The sequence below is a fragment of the Chenopodium album genome, chromosome 16 (assembly GCF_948465745.1).
Source record: "Chenopodium album chromosome 16, dcCheAlbu1.1, whole genome shotgun sequence".
In the NCBI taxonomy this organism is placed as follows: Eukaryota; Viridiplantae; Streptophyta; class Magnoliopsida; order Caryophyllales; family Amaranthaceae; genus Chenopodium; species Chenopodium album.
This window is the reverse complement of record NC_137849.1, coordinates 43,136,305-43,143,590: the sequence shown is the minus strand read 5'-3', so window position 1 is coordinate 43,143,590 and position 7,286 is coordinate 43,136,305. Positions and strand designations below refer to the sequence as shown.

Below are 7,286 nucleotides of genomic sequence, written 5' to 3'. Positions count from 1 at the left end.
ATTCAAACCCAAAAGAATTAGTGTCAAATAAAATCGAATTAAAATAAATTCAAACTTGCCAAAGAAATAAAATGCAAACAACCAACTCTCTACTCAAGATCCCACAACCCTGATGAATGTTGCATGTGTAAGAACCTGTGGTTATTCTGCTCCCCAATATTACAAGTGTAAAAATTGGATCGTCACAGGGTCATTGAAAGGCGAAGGCCATGACCAAAGAAAGATACACACAAAAGCACGCAGTCAGCAAAGCTGAGTACATACAAGCTGCGAAATCAAATTAAGAAAATACCTAACATGCTACTAATAATCAAGCACAAGCATCATTAAATATAAACTCAATTCATGACTCGGCTATTAAATTTATTAAGACCTCACTAATGGATACTAACTGACTCATTTAATTAGTTCATTGGATTTAGCAATAGACAAGGTTGTCCAATCCATGTCCCATTTGGAACATCAATAAAGAAAAACCCCATGCCTCCTTTCGGAAACATCAATAAACATCCAACGACCACCGGCGCGACTCCGTGACCGTAGTTAGTATGAGATCTCACCTAACTCCTAGTTTTAGAAAAATAATATTTGAAAGAGGAGACTCGTAGATCAGACGGCCTCGATAAAAGTACACGGCTAATACCCCATGTATCCCAACCCCTGATTGTCATTACTCCAGATGTGCACCATTCCAGAATTTTATTGCTCATCCATCTTACACTTTACGTGATTTACAGGTTTAGACTTGGTGATGACTCATATACATTTCAATACAAACATCCCAAACAATTCAATCAAACATGGCAAATTCTCAATTTAGATTCTTGATTTATTAGCGATAAACAACATTTATTAATTATTCCATTACTACCTCGGTGTATAAACACCTTGAGTGCATAAGGCACCCCAAAACCTTAACCTCATCTTACAAGACTTGAATCTCTCATTTACTCATCCTGTTTACATAATCATGAATGAGTAATAATTTGATCTTTACACCAATCACATACCTTTGCCTTTAAGCGCACCTTGCATAATTAAAGCACACATAATACTTGCATTATAAACTAGTGCACATCATTTGAAATTCACATTGTATAACCAGACAATTTAACCCAGTCAATCCTATACATGATACTAAGTTCTCGATCCGTCCTTAAACATGCACCTACAAGCAAGGTTTCGTAACTTGTACGTACCTTGAGTAAACAATTCGATTGGCCACTTTAAAACTAGAAGTCGCCTTCTACAAAGTCCTCTCCTAAACCAAACAATTAGAAATAAATCAATACCAAAGCAATTAAAATTACAGCAATACTAAACTACTTTAAAACCTCTTAAATCATCAAAATAAAGCTGTCCTTAAAATCAAAGTTAGTAATATAACATCCCAACTTTAAGTTTATATGTTAGATTTATGAAAATATAGTGTTTTTTATATCAAATTACAACAACTTTAAAGTGGGTAAATAAATCTGAAAATTTGTTTTAAGTGTATAAAATAACCCCATAAGCATAATTACTTGAATTAGTCATTATATAGCATGTTAGTGTGTTAAAAACCCAAAAATATATCAATTCAATGCAATTAGAGGCTTCAAAATAAAAGGTATGAAATCTGAAAATTATTTTTAAAGTTAGAATATGAAGTTCAAAGCTTTTTCAATCACAAAATACTCACCATAATTATTTTATAGGTTTAGAAGCATAAAAACATGAAATTAACACTACTTGTTCATAAAAATTGAAACTTTAATAAATCTGAAAATTTATATATGATTAAAATAATTATACTTTAATGTAATTTAAACATAGTATGATTAGGTAGTTTGATTAACACGTTATCAAGCCCTAAAACATGAAAAATCAATGCTTTAAACCCTAAAATATACAAAATACATAATCTGAAATTTTATTTAATAAATTAAACATGTCAAAACTTATAAATTTATAATCTTTTAGAATCCAAACATATTATCAAATCATAATAATATAATTTAGAACAAAATTTTAATTAAAGGTTGAAACTTTAAACAATTTTAATTAAGATAATAAAGCAATAAAAAAAATAAAGGAAGAGAGGGAGAAAAGGGGCGAACAGCAGCAGGCGGCAGCTGGGCGGCCGGCGGTGGTGCAGGCGGCGGTGGTGCTGGCTGGCGGCAGCCTCTTTCTCTTTTTTTTGTTTTGTCGTGAAATTGGAGGAGGGGAAAGCTTGAGGGGTTTTATTATTAGAGTGGTTTAGTTTCCTAGTTCTAATAAAACTAGGATTGATACTTGGGCTTAAAGTGAGTGGGTTTTAAAAAAAAAATAGGCTTAATGAACAACGGGTTGGACTTGTATAATAATTAAAATATAAGTAATGAAATAATTTTTATGAAATAGTTTTATCAACTTTTAAAATAGTAAAATAAATAATCATCTAATAATAATAATTTTTTTTTTTTTTTTTTGAAATGGTAGAATAAATCATATTAATAAATAATCATAGTTAAGTATTCACATAAGTATAAATTTTTTTTTGTATTCACATAATTATGGGGGATTACAATGGTGGTGGAAAGGTGGAGGTTAGAGTTGTGTGGTGTTGAGATAACGTGGGGCTGTGACTATGTGAGGTAGGTGCGTAGTGGCTGGGCGGTTTTGATGGTTGTTGAATTGGTGGGTGTTTGGCTAGTAGGCTGTGAAGTTGCTGCCTGATTTTGGAGGGGAAGGTGGTCCTGCCAGTGCTTGGTGGGGAGGAATTTTTTTTTATTTTTTTAATTAAATTTTTTAATATTAATTTATTTCTTAAAAAGAAATATGTTAAATTGAAATAAAAAAATCTACCCAATCATAAGATAACAAGTGTCCATCTTTAACCTACTAAATAAGTTACCGGTTTTTTATTCTATTTTTGGAAGATCGTGTGCAAAGATCGTTTTATTGGAGGATTATCAAAAGGTGGTTTTATTTATGGCGGACCGAGTAAAGGTCATAATTGTCAATTTTTCAAGTGAAACTAATAAAACAAAAGTGAAGTGTCAAAGGATTTGGGGCGGTGTTGTGTCATTTTGAAGTGTCAAAGGTCTGACATGCAACAGCCGACATACAATAGCGTGTTAAGGTAACATAGAAGACGTTTTTGAGGATGCTCATTCGATAATTCAAGACCTATTATTAAACCTTCACTCTATGCATTTTAGTCTTACATCAAGCCTCGCTCACCAAACAGAAATTTCAGGAAAGGTGAATTAACTCCCTTACTGGGTGTAATACTCGAAAATCTACTTTCACTATCAGTCTATCCTACTCGATAGTCTTTTGCTAGTAAAATTTTCATACATGAGTACCTCCATTTTCTTTCATTAGTTGATTTATTGAATAGCCGGTCTTGTGTTTGGCCGGCCACACCGTGCACTTAAAGTAACCCCTATAACATTGATTAAGTAATCTCTATAATATCGATCGAGTAACCCCTATAACACTGGCTAAGTAAATCTATAACAATGATAAAGTAACCCTTTAACACTAGCCAAGTAAACCCCATTACACTAGCGAAGTAACCCCTGTAATGGCTGAACACATATATAAGACTATGTGTTTATTGAATACTCCCTTTGTTCTTGAATAGTTGACATAGTTATAGACACATATGTCAATGCATTAGTCTGAACTTAGATATATATGATGAATTACTAGTAAAAATATAAAAAAGTTGATAATACGAAAAAAATGTTGATAATTCAAAAAAAATGTTAATAATACAAAAAATTATATTATTACCTATTTAACAATATGTTTCATGATTAAATAGGTATAATACCTATTAATACCTATTTTTTAAGAAAATGATGGTAAAAGATAGTGTATGAATAGTGAAAAAATAATGTAAACATGTTAAATATCTAGGAATGGAGAAAATACTGAAATAAAGATAATGGGATTTAGTAAATTAAAATGTTCTTAAAAATAGGGAAATTCTACATAATAACCCTTAGGTGTTCACTTTTCCATGCTGTGCCCTCTTCTTTTAAAAGTTCTACACTGTAATCTCAAGGCCCATTTATTGACAACACTTAACCTTGCCATTAACCTTTCGTTACATGTTGCCGTTAGTGGAGCCCACTTTACACCTATTTTATTTCTTTTTTTCGATTTTTGTGCTAAAAAATGTTCCATTAAAGGATTTAGGGGTCATTAAGTCCTTAAGAATCCAAATTAAGCTCAAATTTTGCAAAAAACATAACGTAAAAACCCCGTTTTGTGAATTTGGATTTTTGTAGTTAAATTTAAAATGACCCCTAAAACCTTTAACAAAACATTATTTTAGCACGAAAATTGAGAGAAAAAAACTAAATAGGTGTACAGTTGGCCCCACTAACGGCAACATGTAACGGTGGGTTAACGGTAAGGTTCCACGTGGAACTTTTAGAAGGTGGGGACACAGCGTGGAAAAGTAAACACCTGAGGGTTATTGTGTAGAATTTTCCTAAAAAAGAAGAAGATAATGGTTTTTAGTTGATTAAAAATGAATAAAAAAAAATAGTTAAGTGAGAAATGAGGGTCAAAGGTTAATGAAATGAGACTCTTATTTGAAAAGGTGGGAGTATAAGGTTACAATATGCTCCAAGCTATTTGTTTTGGTGGAATCCGTTTGTATTGGTGGAAAAAGATTTTCTTTTGTTTCTCTATTTTCCTTTGTTTCGTTTAAGGGTAGAAAGCAATTTTCGCATAAGTTACTTTTAAGAGAAGGAAAATCATTTTTCTTTTGCAAGGAAGATATTTCACATTTTCCTCGTTACTTCTTTATTATCTCTCCTCTATCCTTCCTCTTGTTGCTTACATTTTTCTTTATGTCCATAATTATTCCTATAAACAATTAAAGAAGAGAAAACACTTTTCAAAATTATATTTTTTTAATGAAGATTTTATTATTTAGAAAGGAATTTTTCGTGATAGATTTTTCCATCAAAATAAATGGAGCCTCATGATTTTAACCTTTTAGGTTGTGGTTTTCCCTACCTTATAAAAGTGGGAATATGCTCTTATGAACAGTGTTAGGACATATATACCCCTCAAAATATTTATTTACCTATATACCCCTATTAATGTATACTGCTTGTTTGTCATTAGGCGTTATTGCGCTTTTCCTCCTCCTTTCTTCATGCGCCCTTTTCTCTCCTCCCTCCTTTATTTCTCTACTCTCGCTCCTCTATTGAAGAGAACGATTAGTTCTCCATTGAAGCGCCAACCAAGCTTTTTCTCCTCCATTGAAGTAGCTTCTGCGGTGTGGTAAATTTTTAATTTTTTTAATTTCAAAATCTGGATATATAGTTGATTCAATTGTTTGCTAAAAAAAAAGTTAATTTATTTGTCACTTGTCAGTATAATCAATTTAGGATTGTTTTGCTTTTGCCTTTCCACCTTCTTTACTTGCATCTAATCAGAATTCTTTCTGACCTTAACTAGAAGCTTTTCTTCTCTCATATTATAATAATTTTGGTTGAAATTTGTGTTCATTTTTAATCTACTTTGTTCTACTTCATTAATTTCTTTGTCATAAATCGCATACTTCTTTATTAGAATTTTTTATTTTCTTTTGTAACCTATAAAATCTTCGTCTAAATTGAACTTTAAAATTGTAACTAATATTTCGTAATTTTAAGATTATGTTTCCAGATTTCTTTCAATCACACATAGCTTTTACTGTTTAGCACATCTTTCATGTCAATTGAGATTCAAAATGAGGTAGTTTCTCTATATCATACATGTGTGTAGTATAGGATTAGAAAGATTTAATGTATTGCGAAGTCTGATGTCGGCTAGAGTTTGATGAAAACGAGTCATGCCAAAGGTTTATATAGCCTCCCCTGATGATCTCTATTTAAAAGGTATGGCTGCTAGATACGGCATTGAGAATTAATGATATGAACACATGATGCTTATATATATATCAATGAATGTGTCAATGTGTGTATGTGTTTTTGTTTGCAAATGTGATTAAACACTCTGAGAGGGAGACGCATGGCTTCAATGGATTATTGGCCTTCTATAAGGTAGTCTTACATGATCACTTTTGCACATGTTGATTGTCCGGAAATCTTACATTCTTGGTGTTGCCTGTAACTTTCTCTCTTGTATTCGCTCTTTGTTCTACAGATTATTTGCAATGTTATTCTTCAATGTGAACAGAGGTGATTTTATATTCTTGTGGAGGGTTGCTTACTTAGAAAATAAATGTTGGTCATATAGTTATGCCGGTAAATGGAAGAACTATGCTCATCAAGTTACCTAAGGTAATTGTGTTCCTCATAATTTATTTAGTTATTTGGTCAATTTTGGGTGAATTGCCCCTACATAGTACTGCATATTGCATCAAGTATTGAACTTGGAAGGGTAAAGACTATGGTTAATTTAGTTTCTTATGAGAATTTTGCAGTCCATTATATACTTTGTTTAGGTCACCTTAATGTGAGTTTCTGTTCATAAATGGGAGAAGTAAGCTCATTATAAGTTAAAAGGTAAGTCTGCTTCGATAAAAATGGCACTTGTGCTCCTCAAGATTTGCGTTGTCATTTGGGGAAAGGGAATTGATGAATTACCCAATATAGATCCATTAAGAGTGTTCCTTGTAGTCCTGAGTTGGAAGGGTAAAGGCAAATGTTGTTATACTTGATTTGTCATGAGCAGTTCATTGCATTCGTAGTGCACTGTATTATCCTGATGTGAGTTTCCGAACAATTATGGTAGAAGTATTCTTACTGTAAGCTAAAAGGTAATTGTGTTTAAACAAAATGGGTTATTGTGCTTCTCAAGATCGTCTTTGTTATTTGTTCAATCTGCCTTATTATATGTTTTTGTATGATGATTTTAGGGTCACCATGCATCAAATTACTGAAGAAAAGGAAGATGGGGAGTATCTTAAGGAGGAAGAAACTGAGCCTTCCAATACAAGGCTGGTCACTCAGCCTTCTAGCGCGTTCTGCTCTCTATTTTAAGTGTTTTGTTACAAGGTTGATGTAATAAACCTATGCAATTGGTTTTATATAGTGAATGCGCATTTAATTTTCTCTTGGAACATATGATGATTTAGTTTTTCCATTAGAGCATATTTTGGTTAGGAAAATATAGATTGTATCTACCCTATACTTGTCCTCTGCATTTCTCAAGATTGCATTTTCTACATGAAATACTTTGAAACATATGAATTATCATATCACTTTTGGGACCAACATCTCATAGCAGATATGCTTGAGTTTGCAATGGCTATCTCCAATTCCATCTTATTTAGCTCTTTTTTGTAGTTC

The 7,286-nt window shown here is 32.2% G+C and overlaps 1 long non-coding RNA gene across 1 annotated transcript; it reads left to right on the top strand.

Moving 5' to 3' along the window:
- Nucleotides 1-5,127: 5,127 nt before the first annotated feature.
- On the top strand, nt 5,128-7,059 carry LOC145585431 (uncharacterized). Its single transcript, XR_014100653.1, has 3 exons — nt 5,128-6,035; nt 6,139-6,275; nt 6,854-7,059. It is a non-coding gene; the product is annotated as an uncharacterized LOC145585431 (long non-coding RNA).
- The last annotated feature ends 227 nt before the right edge of the window (nt 7,060-7,286 follow it).